This window comes from Stenella coeruleoalba (assembly GCF_951394435.1).
Source record: "Stenella coeruleoalba genome assembly, chromosome: 2".
In the NCBI taxonomy this organism is placed as follows: domain Eukaryota; kingdom Metazoa; phylum Chordata; class Mammalia; order Artiodactyla; family Delphinidae; genus Stenella; species Stenella coeruleoalba.
This window is the reverse complement of record NC_137147.1, coordinates 160,425,289-160,447,210: the sequence shown is the minus strand read 5'-3', so window position 1 is coordinate 160,447,210 and position 21,922 is coordinate 160,425,289. Positions and strand designations below refer to the sequence as shown.

The 21,922-nt window shown below is 35.1% G+C and overlaps 2 long non-coding RNA genes across 4 annotated transcripts in view; one reads left to right on the top strand and one right to left on the bottom strand.

The window, feature by feature from the left end:
- LOC307182682 overlaps positions 1-4,207 on the bottom strand; it is a 193,619-nt gene extending 189,412 nt beyond the window's left edge. For both annotated transcript variants that reach the window (XR_013827232.1, XR_013827233.1), the window contains exons 1-2: positions 4,165-4,207; positions 3,766-3,798 (exon numbers count right to left, since the gene is read on the bottom strand). This is a non-coding gene — a long non-coding RNA (uncharacterized lncRNA). The remainder of the gene's footprint in view (positions 1-3,765; positions 3,799-4,164) is intronic.
- A 150-nt stretch (positions 4,208-4,357) lies between these two features.
- The window catches only part of LOC307182458, a 694,844-nt gene continuing 677,279 nt past the window's right edge, over positions 4,358-21,922 (top strand). For both annotated transcript variants that reach the window (XR_013827174.1, XR_013827175.1), the window contains exon 1: positions 4,358-4,572. This is a non-coding gene — a long non-coding RNA (uncharacterized lncRNA). The remainder of the gene's footprint in view (positions 4,573-21,922) is intronic.

Below are 21,922 nucleotides of genomic sequence, written 5' to 3'. Positions count from 1 at the left end.
AAAGGCAAAAACGTGTCAAGGAAGAGACCAAACTGTCATTATATGAGATAAAACAAAAACAAAAAACTCAGGCAATAGAATGTTGCTGTGTGGTTTCTCAAACCTAAGGGTCTTAGTGTGTCTTCTTTTTCCCACTTTCAGAGTCCTTTTGTGATTGTTGAATTATTTCCAGGGCATTCAGTTGTATTTGGGAGTAGCAGGGAAAGTGACTCTGTGTTATCCAGTCTGCAACCAGACTGTACTGGTAGTTATTTCCTTTCATCATATTCTGACTATTATCTTGCTTTCTTCTCTTTCCCATTGCTGTTTTTGAGAAAAAGCTTTTAGCATAACTGTTATTGTGAAAGTAACGTATATTTTTCTCCAGGTACTTTTATGATTTTCTATTTGTCTTTCAGTTTTCACAGTTTAACTGAGATTTTCTAGGTGATTTTTAAAAATTCATCCCGTTTTGGATTTTCTAGATTCTATGAGTCTTTGAGGGCTTTCTGTTCTGGAAAATTCTCAGGCATTTTCTTCCCAAATAGTATATAAATCTCATTGTCTCTCTTCTACCACGATTTCTATTAAACCACGATTTCTATTAAACATGCGTTAGAGCTCCTCATTCTATGTGGGATGTCTCTTAATCCTATTTTAGTACTTTTAATCTTTTTTTTCCCTCTTTGTTTTATGATACGTATAAAGTCTTCTGTTTCCCACTTCAGGAAGTGTGAAGTTCAAGTGTATAGTATTGGGAGGTTCTCTTGTGTTAAAAGTTATCTCAATTTTCATAATTATACTTTACAAACCTGACACTAAAATAAATTGTATATATATGTATATTATATATTTTTATCATATTTATATATGTGATATATATTTTTAGCATATTTATCAAATGTGAGACACTGTTGTGAATGTTATAATAAAATATAAAATATATCCCAATTTCATCAATTTATAGTGAAAAAAAAATTTTGTGTCTTAGAGTCAAGGAACAAAAGTAATCCTGAGGGAAGTAAATCCCCTTCCATTCATAGTTTTTTCATCTCTGATAATGTCTTCTATGGGAAAATATAAATAAGACATTTATATTAATCATTCAAAATGGTGAAATAATAAATTTGGGTCTTCTTGTCTCTTTTCCTCCGTGTCTCTGCCTCATTTCCAGGCAGTGTATATTTTAAGCACCTTCCTAACAGAGGTTTCTCCTCCTATCCAAATATTGATCTGTTTCCACCCATCACTATAATACAGCAATGCCATAGCTTCTATGGTATTTTTTCATATCTTAATCCTTGCAACTAATCCAAAATGAATGCCTTCATAAAGAAATTTCTGGCAACAGGAATGTGTGACAGCAGCCAGTTAGGGAATGAGAAGGCCTGGTGAAAGGAAAGGAAATCATCTTTCGAAGGAGACATCATCACAGTTTCTTCATAGGGGCCAGACTATTACAGCAGAGACAAATATTATTGTTTTATAAATACTATTATGATTATTGATTATTTGGCCTATTTAAGAATGAGTGAGATTTTATTTTATTTTTTTTTAAGTTTACAACACTCATTCCCCCCACTATTCTGTTATGCTATCCAAAAAAACATCATTACCTAAACTCTTGGGAAAACTATTTCATAATAAGACAGCAAAAATAAATGCCTTACATGTTATTATATATATATATACAATAATTTATAAAGTAGAATATTTTAAAGAGCTCTCATATCAGCAATAGGGCACTCTTACAATGAAAAAACCTTCAATTATGCTGTAAAGGTCTAGTAATCCAAGAAAATGTCACTTCAAAATAAACTTCTAACAGTTAATTATCAGTGATATTTAACTTGTACAAAAATTAAATATCACCATATAATCCTGTGATCATTTTATTGCTTTTGTAGACATTTCAATATTTTAAGGGTTTTCAAGTAACAATGAAAAAGCCTTGCCCTGAGCCCAGTTCTTAGCTTTGTATGAAAAACCACGTGACATTCTTGTGCTTTGTTTTACAAATAGACCTTTAAAAAACATGAGAAAAACAGTGCATTATCACCAAGAAATAAACATCTAATTATATAGTGTAAGTTTTTAAAGTCCCAAGAATTAGCTTTATTAAATATGAAATATAATACCAACGGAAGAAAAGAGTATTTACCAGTTTTCTATTAAAGCTTAGCCATGATAATAAGATTGTAAGAACTGATAACTTCTATTTCAGAAGTGAAATTCTTTGAATAACTTAAATTTTTTTAGCAGTTCCATGTTTTTCAGATGAAGTGATAAATACTATACATTCTTACCCTTGTACATGTAATATAAAGATTATATAAAATATAATATATAGTATAAAAATGAAAATATAAAAACTTTTATTGAGAAGAGTAAAAGAAGGACTTTTTATTGATTTGAATACTTAATAGTAATTTGATTAGTAGCCAAACTTAAATAAGCTAGTAAAGGGCGTTTTTTTTTTTTTTTTTTTGCAGTACGAGGGCCTCTCACTGCCGTGACTCCTCCCGCCGCGGAGCACAGGCTCCGGACGCGCAGGCCCAGCAGCTACGGCCCACGGGCCCAGCTGCTCCGCGGCATGTGGGATCCTCCTGGACCGGGACATGAACCCGCATCCCCTGCATTGGCAGGCGGACTCCCAACCACTGTGCCACCAGGGAAGCCCAAGAGCTATTTTTTTATATGCATTCCTACTGGTGGAATAATGTCACCAGAATTTACATTTTCAAAACTCTCATCCTTATCAACTTCTCATAAAAACAATGATTTCTGATTGTGTACACTCACAGAGAAATGAAGTAGTCAACATTGTCCAAAGACACAAAATATTTTTAGTAGAAAATGTTGTGGATTTAGATTTTATAAAATCTAGATGTCCCTCACTGAAACATCTCCCACTTTGCTTTCTGATGCCAGAGGGCATATTACTAGATACATGTCCTGGGCTATGCAGCTTTAAACAAACACTCATGAACCACCAAAGATGAAGGGGTATAAGTTATGTATGTATACCCAGTTGTGTTGTTATTATTTTAAAAAGGAGTTTCTCCAACAGTATGTAGATTACATAAACCTATATGTCTGTGCTCAAAAAGTCCCTTTTAATTTAATGATATCAACCTTTGATAAGTAATATTGTATAGAGTAGCTTTGTAGTAAAATCCATACATTCAAGCCCCAGCCCTAATTACAGATGAATGACAGTTGTAATAAACTGCTTTTGGTTCAGTAGTACTGAGAAAATATTTTTTATGAGAATATATCAGTGTTTGTGTGTACTTAAAGTTGGCAGTTCTGTGTTTATTAAGAACATATAGAAAAGAATATAAGTTGATCTCTAAAACACTTAAGATGGGTAAAAAGGGTGCTGGTTAAAAAATATTCCAAAGTTAAAATTAAGTTTAAACCTATAGGTGTATAGGGGAAATTTTTCTGTAGTTCGAGGTAATAATCATCTATCAAAGTGCCCAGAATTTGGAGAGGTAGGAAAAATAATTCAGTAAAACAACTGAGAAATGTAGGACTACTACAATCACAGCTGAGGATTCCATGGCTGAAATGTTCTCAGTCACTCACCCCTATTAATGAGCTACAACTGATTCCTCAACAGCTTTAACAAGGCTTTGTGAGTTGAAAAAAATCCTTATAAAAATATAACTTCACATTTTGGGGTATGATAATACCTACTGTACAATAGAGATCCCCTTCGTTTACTAAAAGCCAAGGAGTGAAGCCAAGTATGAGAATACCAAAAGATTCTTATTTTCTTACCTTTCTCTTTCATTTTCCTTCTCTGTCCTGGGTCTAAAGGATGGGAAGAAGAGATAAGCATATTAAAGCATAACAAGAGATCATACGTTGATACTGGTATTTCTTTACATTTGTTTTTCTACCTAGCACACAGTTAAAAGTAAGGCACGGTCAAGCAACAGTAGAGTACATCGTCGGAACCAATATAAGGAGACCGAGTTAGGTTCAGAAGCAAAGGGAAGCTTTATTATTTGATTAAAGAAGTGAGAGGAGGAGAGGTGAGGGCTTGCGCTCTAGAGCACATGCTGTCCCTGACAGGCTGAGGGTGTGGCTGCATTAAGGGATTCTCCCCAGAGGGGAGAGGGTGGAATTCCCGCGGGGTGGGTCAGAGGCAGCTACGGAGCTACTCAAGGTACTCACTGCAGATCGAAGTGACGAGAGCGGTATCCCTGCTCACCGGCGCCATCTTGAATTGCAGCGTCGCGCACAGCACTTCTGCGCACAGTACGCGTTGCTGTCTTGAATTGAGGTGTCGTGTGCAGCATCTCTGCACACGGCCCGCTGCCGCCATCTTGAATTGCAGCGTCGTGCCCAGCGCTTCTGCCCACGGTACGTGTTGCCGTGTTGAATTGAGGGGTCGTGTGCAGCACCTCGGCGCACGGCCCGCTGCCGGCATCTTGAATTGCAGTGTTGCCTGCGGCACATTTCCTAGCCTGCCAGACGCGGCGTTGGCGCAGCCGTTTCGCGCCAGAAACTCTGGCCTGAGATGACAGGTGCGGCCTGCTGTGAGTCAGTGAAACCAGACCAAGCACAAAGGAAAAGAAAAAGGTTAGACTCTATTTTATTACCCATATTCTATTTTTATTGCCTGGGACTTGTTAATGGGCTTTGCCTGTGGCAGCACTAATAACTTTCTGACAGACTTTGAGTTTTATATTATTTCATTTGTGTTCAAGATAGAGATATGAACCAAATAATTTAGCTAAATACCTACTATGTGCAGGACTGCTCAGATATATATGGCCAGAGAGAAAAGGGAAAACACACTAATCAAGTTGTTTTTTTCTTTGTTTGTTTCTTGCGGTACGCGGGCCTCTCACCGCTGAGGCCTCTCCCGCTGCGGAGCACAGGCTCCGGACGCGTAGGCTCAGGGGCCATGGCTCACGGGCCCAGCCGCTCCGCGGCATGTGGGATCTTCCCGGACTGGGGCACGAACCCGTGTCCCCTGCATCGGCAGGCGGACTCCAACCACTGCGCCACCAGGGAAGCCCTAAGTTGTTTTTGTAAGAGGAGATTTTGAAGAACTTTTTATTTTCCATTGTTTCCACTTTTGTGTGAAATTTCCTTATGAAGTTATACATTATTCAGACATTTTGTTATTTTTCCTTTTTAATTGCCAAGGTAATACAGGAAGAGTTGTTCCTAATAGTATGTGTTATCTATGTACAGACATTTGTTTTATAGATAAAAAGAGTCAAGCTCTACCTATAAATTTTGTATTGTTTTTCACCAGCATCAAAGTGCGGAGAATTTCATATTACATGCACATGTTATATGTAATATGTAGCACATTTAGATATATCTCATTTTTCTAAATTATCATGTAAAATCCTATATGGGTATCCCTATGGATATTATTCACTTTACCAAAACCAGTGTCACCATAACAAGCAGCCACAAGAGCTGGCTTTAAACAAGCATTTAAATATGCTTTTCATTTCAACCAAGCAGCGAATCAAGGGTGAGCTTCTCTGATTAACACACTTCTGAGCAGTAGCCAGTCCCCAGCAGTCTCACTGGAGTAACTGTGCTCCCACAGATAATGGCAATACCTGTACAGCTCTGAAAATCCACCAGTCCCTGTAGCTGTAGAGTGAAATTTATTGTATGAAAAGTAGGTTTTAAAATATGCCACAAACCATTAATCTATTGATGTTCAGTTGTTCTCCATTTGTTTCGTGGTACCCTTTACAGGTTCTCCCTGTATCATTTTAACATGTCTATTATTTGTTAAGCATTTCCCTACTTTCTAGCGCAAGTAAGTAGTCTAGGCTCACACCGTGTAATATATCTGCATCAGCACTACAATGAGATATATCTCTCCAGGGAGTCCTGATTTTTTTCAGTGGAAAATGGTTTTGAAAATCAAAACCTTACCATGAATTTTTGGAGCTACAAGTGTCACTGTGGGGGGGGGGGGGGTTCTTGTGTTAGATAGAATTAGGAAATATATACTATATATTTTAGGCTGTGTTTTCGATGTTGTCCTTAAACATATGTACTGGCAAACACACGTGTGTGTTATTTATCATGAATTCATAGTGATGATTATAGTTCCAATCTATCCTTCTAACCCAAAATGTTCTTTATGCTCTCATCCATCCCATACATATATCTCTCTTCTTCCATGTGAGAACCACCCCGATATTCAACAAAATCATAATTTGTATGTGTTTTCTCAATTCTACAATAATCACAATTATTTCTCCTGTGCACTTACCTACATGTCAAGCAATTCTGTTTTTAAAATATTTTCCTCTAATTTGTGCGGCATTTTAAATTTATATTTCCATGTCTTATCAATAAGAACATTTTTCATATTTTATTGACTATCCCTATTAGCCTATTTTGTACTTCCTATTTTAATTGACATTTCTAGCTGTTCCTACCCTGTACTTCTTAGAACCTGTTTCTGTTTTGGATTAACAGATGAGTTTTCAACAATGTGTGAGAAAATTGTGCACAAAGGAAGCTCACTTAGTTTTGGGACTTCTCAATTTATGTGACTACCACTAACTTTGTACCCAGCAATGCCTCATAATTTAAGATTTATTTATAATACACAATTTAGAGAGACTGGCCATGTCCTTCTAAAAAGCATTTTTTTTAAGATAATGACTCCTTAAATACTTCTGCTGGTGAATATTAAAGTATGTATATGAGGAGACTGGTTGAGATTATTCATTCCTTTGGGAATACTGGAGTGTGGAGGGGCGGAGTCACAGACCTGTTAATCCTTTCCTTCCCTCTAAAGTATAAATGTCAAGGATTGAAAATAGCCTCAGGGCATGAGCATATTTAGTGCTCTGATAATTCTTGCATGTTTCTGGATATAGGCTTTCATGCAGGGGGAAAAATGGCCAGGGAATTTACATTTATAGTTATTAAGTTAATTTTCAGAAATACTTTAACAATTTTTTCATTGTTTTGAGCTGGAGGGCTAATCCAAATAAATAACCTGGCATATCATTAGAGGAAACCAGAATGCTGAAGCAGCATGAAGAATTTGGCTTTGCTCTGCACACCTGAAGCAGAGGACACTTACAACCTTCATTCCAAACTCAAATTTTTAACAGGGGAAAGATTATCTGAAATAAAAATTATAATTTTCCTAATTGTCCCTGGGTATAGTACAGTTCTCTTGTTTCTTTAATCTGATCCTTTTATGAGTTATATTGGTTTCTCTTGAGATGAAATCAATATTGAGGATTAGGTATTCTGAGATGTTGCCTCTGAGACCACGTTTTTTATTAAAGTGAGGCACATCTGCATAGTGAATTAACATCTTATAATAAAACCTATGTTTGACTAAAGATAAATACGGCTAGAATGGATAAAAATATATGAAGTGTCTACAAGATTAACATCAACAAGAAACCACTACAGTTCTCATCCCCATGCAAGCATGTAAACGGGATATTTAATGAATAGCCAAGAAAATGTTAACGCCAAAGGAGAAAGATATACTTCTTTTTCCTCTCATTTTGCTTATAACTCAGATTGGAGACTACAAACCCCTATGTTGAACTGCCAAACTGTTCTCTCTGGTGTTATATATGCTTGCTCCATCGTTCTCTGAACAGCTTCCCTACTTCCTGGAATTCCACAGCTGTACATGCTCCAGACTAAAGCTAGCCTCAGGAAACCCAGCCCTCCTACATTAGCCTTTCAACTCCTGGTAATGAAGTTTTCCAACAGGAATTAATTATGACATGGAAATGCAGCTGCAGCATATTCACCCTTGCTGAGATCAAATTTGAAAATAGTGTTGGTTTCTTCCATTATTGAAATTCATTCATCCCACAAGACAAGGATGGATTATTTCCAAACTACTACAAGATGAGGTAGGGAAATATATTAATGGTCAAAACCAAAACAAAACAAAATAAACAAATGTAAAAGCCTATGGATTCAGAAATTGTACGTCTTTATAAACAACATGAAAATGTATTTTTAAATGCCTTTGCTATCTGTGTCTTTTTTCTCTTTTTACCTCTTATTTTTATAGGCTAGTTTTTTTTTCCCACTCAGCTATATTTGTTTTTCTTTTTAAGCTTTCTTTTCCTTTCTCAAAAACAATATTGATATTTTAAATTCTCAAATATAAAATACATAACCCCATGTGATTTAGTTAGATACTATTAGCTAGTTTATTAGTATGTTACATTTTAAATTAAACAAGGCACATTGCAATTGTTTTTGGTGGTCTAAATATAGGAGAGTATATTGTGATGAGTACCATCTATGAAAAACTTTAGTAGCGATCAGGGCAAAGAGACTGTTAAAAGAATAATTATTGTGCAAATGAATAATTTATTAGACAGTTTTCTGCAAGTCAATTCTTGAATTCAATGATTTCTGCCCTCTTTTTTCCTTCACTTGGCTATGCATTGAGTCCGCTTCTCTAGTTCTAATAATTCCTTGTCTACTAAATATTTGGGGTTTTCAAAGGAAATGTATCTAACTATGAATACATTTTTTTAAAAAATGGAAAAATCTATGATGATTTTTATCACGAACAGTTGTTTGTAGATGAAAATAGCATGCAGTCAGAGAAGAATTACCAGTTGTTTTGTAGATGACTTTCACTCCCTTTGAGGAAATTTTCATGACAGCTAATTGATATTCCCAGTATTATATTCATAAAAACAACTTCTATAGAGTACCTTTGACATGCTATATAACTTGTACTCAACAGGTTAAATCATCATTTATATCTGCTAAAACTTTACTTCTGTCCTCTGTTGAGTCTTCTTAGATTAATAATAACACAGGGGTCAAGAACTTTTCTTCCAAAATATATACAGCCTAACATTTGCATAGGATATTATGGTTTTCAAAGTGATTTAACATGTATTCTTGAATCTCCTCAACAACTCTACAGTTGGGAAGAGCAGGTATTATATTTCTCAATTTGCAAATTAATACACTAAGAATAATTAAAATGACTTTTATAGAGTAATATAACATATATATTAGAACTAGGAAAACTATGTACTCAGTTTTTCCAAAGCTTGGTAGAATTCTTTAAAAATAGGATTAGATTATTTCTCATGTACTTGATTCAGTCTCCACCTCTGTTGTATACATACTCAGATACTTTATAAATTTATAAATTCTAGACCTCTATGGCATGCAATTAGGTAACTGTTCATGTTCATATGCATCCTAATATATTGTTGAATGTCTATCTACTCTATTTTTCAAATATGTACATTTTTAGATACCAGATTTTGCTTAAATTTGTCATTGCAGAAAGCGATATGTTTTGTAATGCTGGGAGAATATAATATCTAAGATGCAGAATCACAAAATAAGGTAATTTTAGTACAGTAGGTATTTGTGGTTTTCATATGCTCACTTTTCTATTTGAATGTATTACCTTTTAGATGACCACACATTATCAGTCTATGTAGTTCAGTTTGATTCCTTACCCAGTTGTAAAAGTTAACAGATGACCTAATGCTGACCAGTTTGAGTCACCTACCTGCCTGGCTCTAGCCCTTGTTTCAGGATGGGCATGTGAACTATAATAGCTCGTTCATCATTAGTCTAAAACCTTTGCCAAAACTCTTGAGAAGAAGGTTGTATTAGTGAGGATTTTCTTGAGAAGCAGAACCAACAGGATGTGGGGACATATAGTCAGGAACAATCCTGACCATGGTTAGAAATTGTTCCCAGAAAATAGGAATTGCATTTGAACTTATATGTGAGGATTACAAGGCTTAGGGTCTGGGAAAAGTTGGGCATGGAAGCAGAGAAACAAGCAGTGTTTGGTTCTATAGAAATTTAGGTAGGAAGCACATGGAGTATGTAAACGATGCAAAGATATACCTTCCTGGATTATATATTAGACTCCTGAAAAACATTTCCCGTTCATGCCAATGTATCAGGAATACAGTTTTATAGATCTGATTTAGATAAATACTCTTCTAGACATTAGAGATGGAGAAGCAGATGGGAAAGTTTCTCATGCTTCTGACTCTTAAACTTATACCTGGTATGATGTCATCCTTCTTATGTGTTCGTGCAAGAGACAGCTTTGAAAAATCAGGTCCTTCACTGGGACCCATGATTTTCGAAGTAAGTATTAATAGGAAAACTCAGATTTACTAAGGATCATCATGCAGAATTAAGTAAACACATTTAGTCCTCAAAACAACACTTTGAAGTGAGAAAGCTAAAGGGGATGGGAATGGGAAATCTGGAAGGTCAGATAACAACGATATGATTGGCCTTGATCATCTGGTTTCAGCTTATATCTTCCATTTCTTTTTATCCATTCTCCACCTTGCTCCTTTTAGTTCAATTTTTCTAAAGTCCTTGCTGAAAATACCTTTGCTCTCATCTGCCTTAGGGCATTACCTTATGTTCCTGTGTGGAACACTCCTCCTACCACTCAGACTAGCTACTTCCTACTTAAAATTTACATATCAGTATCTCTAATGTAATTCCTCTGAAAGTATCACTGACTACTATAGAATTAAGTTAGGTCCTCTTTTTTGTATGCTGCCTGAATGCTGTGTATTCTGCCTTCCCACTGGTTTCCACATTTCTAAATATTAAATTGTTTTTTTTTTTTTAATTTTCTGGCATCCCTGCATGTCTATAGGCCACAGATTAGGGAGCTGTTTTTTGCTTCTTTTATCTCTTTATCTCAAACTTTTGGCCCCATACCTAGAACAGAGCCAGCCTTCAGAAATAATAGTTGACTTACAAACTCTGGCCAACAGAAGTCCTCTAGAAGTTTCATGGACCTAAAGAACATTGTTTCCAATATTGACATAACTTACGTAGGTTTATATAAAGTAAAATGAGGGACTTCTATTATGAGTATGGCAGAGTAACTGATGGTAGTCTAACCTGTCTGTAAACAAACATGAAATCGGATAAAATATACAAAACAGCTGCCTTCAACACTAGACAGTTATCCATGCAAGAATGTGATTTCTGAAAGAAGGAAAGCTCATGAGATCAGCCCCATGATTGCCCGGGCTCTTTGGTCAGGACAATTTCCTGACCATAAGGCATCAAGCTGGAGTCCAAGCTGTGTGCAGTGTTTTGAATGTGCTGAGGCAGAGATCAGAATTTGAGGCTCAGCAGGGGAACTATAACAGAAGGAGCTTTAAAAAGGGGGTCTCCAGAGCTGCTCTGGGGTCCTGTGAGTACTTGGCTCAAGAATGGACTGCCCATATGCAAGCTAGCTACCCAAAGCTAACCAGCCATTATGGGGATGAGACACTAGAAAACTAGTACTGCTTGAGACCTTGGTGTTCCAACCCAACCAGAATGGAGAGTCCACTTCAGTACCTCCTTAGCACCTTGAGCATCCAGCTGAGACATTAGAAAGTCTGAGTTAGTAGAAAGGACCATAGTATAGAGTAAGACTTACTCTAGTTCTTTGCCAAGATGAAAGCCAAGCTAAGCTCTCACTAGCTCCATGGGGAGACAGCGCTCAGAGACTGGGTTCAGCCTAAAGCTTGGGAGACAGCTTGAGATTTTCGCAGATTGTCTAACAAAGCACAAAATCAAGCATATATAAGTGGAAGCTTTATAAATACACTTTAATCCACACCTACACGCATGAGTTGTATGGTACTGATTACCAGCCCCAGTGGAAGAATTTCAGTGCCAGAGTCTGCTGAAACCAAAGAAAAATAGAAAATCTTGAAAGCAGGAAGGGAATAGAAACACTTTACATACTAGAGAAGAAAGTGAAAAATGATGTCTGACCTCTCATCATAAACAATGGATACCAGATGAAAATGTAATGAACTTTTAAGGGTTGGGAAAAAAGAACAAAAAACAAAACTCTAAACCCAGCAGTCTATATTCAGCAATATTATGGTTCAGAAACAAGATTGAAAAAATACATTTTGAGATGGACAAGTGCTGAGAGAATCAATTGCTAACAGAAATGCACTACAAGAAATGCAAAAGGATATTCTTCAAGCTGAAAGCAAATGTTAACAGATGGAAAGCTGTATTATAAGGAATAAGGAGCACAAGGAAATGTAAAAGAAAATGTTTTACTATTTTTCTGACTTATAAGTTACCCTAAAAGACAACAAGCTGTTTAAAGCCAAAGTAATAAAATGGAAAGGTGGCTTTTATAATATACATAGAAACAAAATATAGGAATACCTTGTTTTATTGTGCTTTGAATATACTATGTTTTTTTACAAATTGAAAGTTTGTGCCAGCCCTGCATCAAGCAAGTATGGGCGCCAGTTTTTCAATAGAATTTGCTCACTTCCTGTCTCTGTGTCACATTTTGGTAATTCTCACAATATTTCAGATGTTCTCGTTATTATTAAATTATGTTTGTTATTGTGATCTGTGATCAGTGACCAATGAAGTTATTGTTATGACTTGTCGAAGGTCCCAAGTGATGGCTAGCATTTTTAAGGATAAAGTATTTTTTAATGTGTGTTTTTTTTTTTTAGATTCCATATGTCAATAATATCTGACAGTATTTGTCTTTCTTTTTCTCTGACTTATTTCATTTAGCCTAATACCTTCCAGGTGCATCCATGTTGTTGCAAATTGCAAAATTTTATTCTTTTTTATGGCTAAGTAATATTCCATTGTATATATATACATACACTGCATCTTCTTTATCCACTCATGTCTTGATGGACACTTAGGTTGCTTCCATATCTTGGCAATAGTAAATAATGCTTGGCAATTGTAAGTAATGAACATTGGGGTGCATGCATCTTTTCAGATTAGTTTTTTCAGATATATACCCAGGAGTGGAATTGCTGGGTCATATGGTAGTTCTATTTTTAGTTATTTTGACAAACTTCCATACCGTTTTTCACAGTGGCTACACCAATTTACATTCCCACCAACAGTGTTACGAGGATTCTTTTTTCTCCACGTCCTTGCCAACATTTGTTATTTGTGTTTTTTTGATGATAGCCATCTTGACAGGTGTGAGGTAATATCTTATTGTAGTTTTGATTTGCATTTCTGTTATGATTAGCAATGTTGAGCATCTTTTCATGTGTCTGTGGGCCATCTACATTTCCTGTGTTGCTTTTTTTTGAACATAATGCTATCGCACATTTAATAGACTACAGTATAGTGTAAACATAACTTTTATATGCACTGGAAACCAAAAAAATTGTGTGACTCACTTTATTGTGGGGTCTGGAACCAGACCCTCAGTATCTCCAAGGTATGCCTATATATGATAAAATAACAAAATGATGGAGTGGGACAAGCAGACATACTGCAGTTTGGTTTTTATGCTTGTGATGAAGTTTAACATTCCAGGTGGGAAATGGCAAATGTATTATAAGAAGTGTAGAATGTGATATAAAAAGTGATGGTATCATGGACGGGATGTGAAGTGGAAAAACATTAACTACAAAGAGACTCTGATAAGTTAAGGATGAATATTGTGCACCTTGAAGCAAACAGTAAAACTCTCCTCCAAAAAGTGCAATTAGGAAGTCTGTAGAGAACATAAAATAAAATATTAAAAATACATTCCTGACTTCTCAATAACTGACAAAATGGATTGCTTTGTAATTCTGTGCCTCCACACACAAGAAAACAACACTAACAACAAGAAGGATAATTTACACAAAATAGTACCCTTGGTATAAATTGCAGATGGAGAATGGGAAAGAGTCAAAACAACTGTTAATAAAAAATTGGAAAAAAAAATCACTAAACCCCTTCATGCACTTTCTCACATACTTTCTGAAAGCCTTTGTGGCAAGTAAGCGCTGTGCAAGGAAAGCCATGGGGAAGAGTGAAACAGAGAGCTAGCATCCGGGCTAGTATTGCTCTAAAACCACCAGAAAGATAAATTCCAGACTAACTGGTAAGAAATATCTCCTTGAAAATAAGATGAGTGGGACAGGGCTTTCAGTTATGTGTGATTCGAGTGCCAATTTTTAAAGGGGCAGCTAGAGGAGACTAGTTAAAAAAAAAAAAAAGAAAAAAAAAAGGCCCCCTTACCAGTTATGTGATGAAGCTGCAAAGCACAGCAAAGGGGGAAAATTTAGAATCCTGTGAGATAACAGACAACCAAGATTTTGGTGGATACTTAACACCTCCTCTCACCACAAAATGACAAAAACACAAAGGAACTTTACTCCTAGAAAAAGAGGAAATCAGTAAACAGGGGTTCTTATAAATTACTCAAAGTCCAGAAAATGGAATTATAGTTCTGTACTTAACCTAACCATTAAAAAAAAAAAAAAGATTTTCAGCTTGGTTTACAAAGCAAAAAACAACTGCATGTTAGAGATACACCTAAACAAAGTAATTCAGTAAGGCTAAAAATAAATAATTGGAAAAAAGTATTCTAGACAAATGGAATCGATAAGAAAGCAGGTGTTGTAATCCTTAAATCAAAGTACAAGTCAGTCCTAAAAGCATTAAACATGATAAAGAATTTTGTAGTGCTAAAAAACCACAATTCACAATGAAGTGAATATCTGTGTGCCGAATATCAGTGATTATCTTTTGAAGCAAAACTATAGAAGATAAAGCATAAATTGAAGTACACTAATAATGGGTTACTTTAATTTTCCAGTCTCAATCCAAGAGATATCCTGGACAAAAAGTAAGTTAGAATCTAGAAGATTTAATCAATATAATCAAGAACATGGATCTTAAGGAAATATATGAAATTTTATACCCTCCTCATAATACTGTAACAAAAATCCTAATAAACTGAATAATGTAAACATATTACAAAGGATATGCTCTAATTTAATAAAATTAAATGAAACTAGAGATTTTTAACATAATAAATCAACAGTCCCTTTCTCTTCCTATTAAACTTTTGTGGAAGAGGAAATAAACACTAACCTTAAAGAACTGCCTAAAATGATAATAAGTAGAAGCCTTTATATACAAATGTATGGAATATGATTAAGGCAGTCATCTGAGGAAGACTTATAGTATAAACACTTTAATCAATAAATATAAAAGAGTGAAAATAAATGAAGTAAAGTCCAGGTACAGAAAACCTAGAAAATTAACAAAGTAAGTCAAAAGACATTATGAAGTATGAAATAATAAAGATAAAATTAGAAATAAATGGTATAGAGATTAGAAACATAGTAGAACATAGTAGGTTTTTTTTTTTTTTTTTTTTTTTTGGCCATACCTCACAGCTTGTGGGATATTAATTCCCTGACCAGGGATTGAACCAGTGCCCTCGGCAGTGAGAGTGCAGAGTCCTAACCACTGGACCACCAGGGAATTCCCCATAGTAGATTTAATTCCTGAATCAAAACCCTAATTTACGGGGAAAATTAATTAAAGAACAACAGTTTTATCGATTAGAAAAAAGGAGAAAAATCAAATGTATAAAGATGCTAGGGAAATAACCATTGAAACAAAAGACATTTTTAAAAAAATGTCATAAGAAAATACTTTGCAAATTCGTACATAAATGCATTTGAAAACCTAGTTTGACCCCACCATAGATATAAAGTTTGAACATACCACTTTCCAAGGAAGAAAAAATGTTACCAAGAAACTATTCCACCAAATAAAACTGTGTGATAGTTAATTTTGCATATCAACTCAGCTAGGTCATAGTACCAGCTATTCAGTCAAACATTATTCTAGGTGTTTCTGTAAAAGTATTTTTTAGATGAGATTAACATTTACATAAGTGGACTTTGAGTAAAGTGAATTACCCTCCATACTCTAGGTGGGTTTTATCTAATCAGTTAAAGTTCTTCACAGAAAAAAAGCTGACCTTCTCCCACCCACCTCCACCAACAAAGAAAAAGAAAGAGAATTCTGTCAGCAAATGGCCTTTGTACTTAAACTGCAGCATCAACTCTTCCTTGAGTCTTCAACATGAGAGCCTGAGATGCCAGTCTTCACAATCTGGTAAATCCATTCCTTATTATAATAAATCTCCCCCTGTCTTTCTTTCTTTCTCTACATATATCTACACACACACACACACACACACACACACCCCCCATCTTATTGGGGTTCTGTTTCTCTGGAGAATCCTAATACTGCACAAAATGAATACCAAATGTTTTCACTGAGAAATTCCACCAAACCTACTATGCCTCATTATGCTGTAAATTGTTCAGAGTTTCAAAATAAAGGAAACTTTCTTTATTTCTTTTTTTGAAGCAAGTATAACATTGTCTAAATTTGACAAAGCCAATACAAAAAAGAAAACAATAGATGTATATCATTTTTGAATATAGATGTAAAAGTATTAAATAAAATCTTTTAAAAAAGAATCCACTGCTACATTAAGCTAATAATATATCATTAACAAAAGAGATTTATCCTAAAAGTTTAAATTTGATACACTGTTAGGGAATTCAATACTATCATACATGGTTTTAATAGTTTTATTTAAGGAAAAAATCATAATGATCTGCATAGATGTTGAAAATTATCATACAAATATAAAACTTATTCCTAAAAAAACACTCAGGAATATAGTAGTTGACAGAAACTATTAACACAATACAACATAATCTTAGTCCTAAAGCCAGGATCTCACTTAATCAAAAAATAGTTAGATGAACTTTTAAAATTAGGATCAAGGCAAAGATGCCCAGTAATTCCATAACCATTCAACATTGTCTTAGAGATATGACCCAATGGAAATAAATGGACCGTGGTTAGAGTTGTATGATTATTAAGAAGAAAAACTATAGCTACTGTCAGATGATATATTAGTATATCTGAAAAACCATAGTGAGCCAGCAATAAAAGTAAAACAATCAATAAAATATTCAGGCAGGTAATATGGCATAAAATTAATATATAGAACTCAATAGCCTTATAATAACAATAACTAGTTATTAGATGTAATGGTAGAGAAAAAGCCCATTTACAGTAACAACAAAGATGGTCAAATGCTTAGGGATAAACTTAATAAGAAATGTGCAAAGCCTTTACAAGGAAATGTTTAAAATACTCCTGAACAACACAATATTAGATTTGAACAAATGAGTAGACATTCCCTGTTTGTAATTAAGATGGCTCAATATCATCAATATGTTAGTTCTTCTATGATAATTCATTAATTTAGGGTGATTCTAATAAAAATACCAGCAGACTTTTTTATAGAACTAAACAAGTTGTTACTAAACTTTATATGGAAAAATAAAATGCAAAAAGAGCCAGGAAATTACTGAAAAAGAAAAAGGAAATTCCAAAGGGGTAGTAGTCCTGTAAGACTTAAAAACATACTGTAAAGTTTCATAATAAAGACAGAGTGGTACTGAAGCCTGAATAGACAGATGACAAGTGGAGTAGAACAGAAACCCCAGAAATAGATCCACATACATATAGAAATATGGTAAATAATACAGGTGGCATGTCAAATCAAAGAGGTAAACATAATCTTCTTAGTAAATGGTGTAGGGACAACTGGATAGCCATTAAAAAAAAAAAAAAAGATAAAATTGGGTTCTTGCCTAACAACATACAGAAGAATAAATTCCAAATTCTGTCTCTTGGGCATTAGCTCACATTTTGGTTAAATTATTTTATCTTTACCTGTGCTGCTTTATGTTATCACTGCACATCCAGAGACTAAGATCAAGTCCAGAACTGTGCAGACCTATATGCAAAATTTAGAACTCCACATCTCTGGCCCTCTCCTTACCATTATTTCCCTCTACTCTCCAGTGGCTATGGTTTCTCTCAACTATGTTTTATTTTGTTTTGTTTCTTCCTTCTGCCAGAGGGACGGTAGATTTTCTACAGGAGTTTTAGCTGCCCTATGAGCACAAACTGCAAGCTAAGATTATGTTTTTAATTTTTTTTGCTGTACGCGGGCCTCTCACTGTTGTGGCCTCTCCCGTTGCGGAGCACAGGCTCCGGACACAGGCTCAGCGGCCATGGCTCACTGGCCCAGCCGCTCTGCGGTGTGTGGGACCTTCCTGGACCGGGGCACGAACCCGTGTCCCCTGCATCGGCAGGTGGATTCTCAACCACTGTGCCACCAGGGAAGCCCTAAAATAAGTTTTGAATATTTCTATGTTTCTCTTTTAATGTTTTTTAAAGTATTGTTACGGTATGAGGAGTGATCTAAGTTTATTATTATAGAAATGGAAGTCAATTGTCCCAGTACTATATATGTTGAATAATGCATTGGAAATGCTAACATTTGCCTTCCAGTTGCCTTTTATGTCATGCTATTTTAGATGTCTTCAAGGTCTATTTCTCATTGTATGAATTTTTAGTTTTGTTGTGTTCTTGGGGAACCTGTACAGTATGTCTTTCTTAAATCTTCAAAATGTCGGTGATATATTTTAGATTGTAATATGAAGTTGCAATAATCACTATGCTAATATGTATACATTTATAAATGTGTCAGTTTATTTGAGTGTCAGTTTCTTTTTTGGAGATGGTCAGTTTTTTTCAAACTTTTTAAGACTCAGTATACTTAGTTCTGTTCAGTCTACAGAATTCTTTGTCTATAACTTCATGAGCAATAATAAATGTTACTATGATTGTACTTTCTCAGCCCAAGCTTCTGATTTTCAGAATCAATAAATTTGGTTTTAACCAAATCCTATAATTATTAGAAATAGTCTATATGGCTTCCCATGAACCTGCTTGCCTCTTCCCCAAAATGCCTGTACAGCTTTTATGTTTTGTGTGTGGAAAGCCAAACAGCTAGTTATCAATAATAATCTGCACAGATAAAATATAAGATTATATTTAAGTAATTTACAGTTCATAAATCAGTTACACATATGTGACTACATTTCAACTTATATGATTTCAGAGACAATGTTTTAGAAAGCTGAAATTATATCTTTCAGTTCAAGCAATTGTTTTATATGGCTCCACATGTAAGGACAAGAGGAGCATATAATTATTTTTCTTTTTATTTCAGCTTTATTGAGGTATCTATCATTGGCATGTAAAATTGTATGATATTTAAAGTATACATCATGGTGTTTTGTTTTTTTTTTTGCGGTATGCGGGCCTCTCACTGTTGTTGCCTCTCCTGTTGCGGAGCACAGGCTCCAGACACGCAGGCTCAGCGGCCATGGCTCACGGGCCCAGCCGCTCTGCGGCATGTGGGATCTTCCCGGACCGGGGCACGAACCCGTGTCCCCTGCATCGGCAGGTGGACTCTCAACCACTGTGCCACCAGGGAAGCCCCCCGTCATGGTGATTTTATATACATTTACATTGTGAAAGAATTTCCTCCATCTAGTTAATTATCAAGCACATTGTTCACCTCACATATTTATGCTTCTTTTTTTTTGATGAGAATATTTAAGATCTACTATCTTAGTGAGTTTTAAATATACCATACACTATTATCAACTGTAGTCACTATGTTTTACATTAGATCCTCAGAACTTACTCATCTTATAGTTGAAAGTTTGTGCTTCCGACCACCTTCAATCATTTCCTCTACCCTCTACCCCTGACAACCACCCTGCTTCTGTAGATACCACATGTAAGTGATATCATGCAGAATTTGTCTTTTTCTCCCTTATTTCACTTAGTTTAATGCCCTCAAGGTCTATCCACATTGTCACAAACAAAAGAATTTCCTTCTTTTATCCTGGCTGAGTAATGTTCATTTGTGTGTGTGTGTGTGTGTGTGTGTGTGTATAAGTGGTATGATATATAACTCACATACTCTTTATCCATTCACCTGTTGATGGGCACTTAGTTTGTTTCCGTATATTAGCTGTTACAAATAATGCTGCAGTGAACATGGTAGTGCAGATGTTTCCTTGATATCCTGTTTTTAATTTCCTCTGGATATATACCCAGAAATGTGATTACTGGATCATATGGTAGTTTTATTTTAATTCTTAAGAAACCTCCACAGTGTCTGCACTAATCTACATTCCCACCAACAGTACAAAAGGGTTCCCATTTTTCCACACAGTCACCAACCCTTGTTATTTCTTGTTCTTTGATGATAGCTGTTGCACCAGGTGTGAAACAACTCCTTGTGGTTTTGATTTGTGTTTCCCTGATAATTAGTGTTGTTGAGTCACATTTTATGTAACTGTCGGCCATTTGTATGTTTGTTTTGGGAAAAAGGTCTGTTCTGTTACTCTATTTTTCCCTTCAGTCTGTAAATATTTATTTGCTTTGTTTATTTAAGCCCTCCTATGTTAGATGTATAAATATTTACAAATGCTATATCCTTTTGTTTACTTGACCCCTTTGGCATTATAATGATCTTGTCTCTTGTTTAGGTTTTGACTTAAAGTCTGTTTTGTCTGATATAAGTAGAGCTGCCTTTGCTTTCTTTTAGTTTCCATTTTCATGGAATATCTTTTTCTATCCCTTCACTTTCCATCTGTTTCTTTACAGCTGAAGTGAGTCTTTCGTGGGCAGCACATAGATGGGTCTTTTGTTTTAACCATTCAGCCACTCTGTGTCTTTTGACTGGAGAATATAGTCCATTTCCATTTAAAGTAATTGTTGACAGGTGTGGACTTACTATTACCACTTTAATTTTTTTTCTGGTTGTTTTGTAATTCCTTTTATTTCTCTTTCTTTTTCTTCCTCTCTTGTTATCTTCCTTTTTGATTTGATAATCTTCCTTTGGTGGTATTCTTAGGTGCCTTTCTCTTTATCTTTAGTGTATCTGGTATAGGTTTTTGCTTTGTGGTTAGAATAAGACTCTCGTAAAACATATTGTATTTAAAACAGTGTACTTTAAGCTAATGATAATTTATCTTTCAATGCATGCTGAATCTTATTCTCCTCTTCCCACATGTTTTTATGTTGTTGATGTTTCAATTTACATATTTTTACCTTATGTATCTATTAACAAATTATTGTAGTTATAGTTATTTTTACTTCTTTTGTTGTTTAACCTTTATGCTAAATTAATAAGTGATTTATTCACTACCATTACAACATTAGAGGTTTCTGATTTAACTACATATTTATTTATACCTATGAGATTCATACTTTCACATGTTTTCCTGTTACTAATTAGCATGCTTTGGTTTCAGCTTAAGAAGTCCCTTTGACATTTCTTGTAATTCTGTTACAGTGATGATGAGAGCTAAAGAGTTTTTCACATAAGCAAAAGCTTGTCTGGAAAGCTTTCTCTCTCTTTCGATTCTGAAGGACAACTTTTCTGGATAGAGTGTTCCTGGTTGGCAGTTTTTTGTATTTTGGGTTTTTTTTTTTAGCACTTTGCCACTAAAGTGCCGTATTGTGCCACTCCCTTCTGTACTGCAGAATTTCTGGTGAAATATTTGCTGATAGTCTTATGGGCATTCCCTTGTATGTAATGATTTTTTTTTTTTCACTTCTTTTAAGATTCTCTCCTAATCTTTAACTTCTGACAATTTCATTGTAATATGTCTCTGTGTGTTTCTCTTTGGATCTATCTTTGTCTGTTCTCTGAGCTTGCTGGATCAGAATGTCTGTTTCTAGCTCCAGGTTAAGGAAGATTTTAACCACTACATCTTTAAATAAACATGCTGCCACTTTCTCTTGGTGACCCCTATAATGTTAATATTGGTTCATTTGATTGTGTCTCATAAGTCCTTTAAGCTATCTTATCTCTTTTTCATTATTTTTTTCTTTCTGCTCCTCTGATTGGACTGATTCTACTGCCATGCTTTCAGTTTCACTGCTCCTTTCTTCTGCTTCATCTAGTCTGCTGAGGAACCCTCTATTTTAAGTTTTTTAGCTCAGTTATTGTATTATTCAGCTCTATGATTTCTGTTGAGTACTTTCTTATATTTTTCTCTCTCTTTGCTGAAATTCTCCCCTTATCCATTTTTCTACTGACTTTGGTGAGCATTTTTATAACCATTATTTTGAACTCTTTACCAGGTAAATCACTTATCTCTGTTTCCTTAAGGTCTGTTTCTGGAATTTTATCTTGTTTTGTTTGCAACATATTCCTGTGTTTCCTCATTCTCCTTTTGTCCCT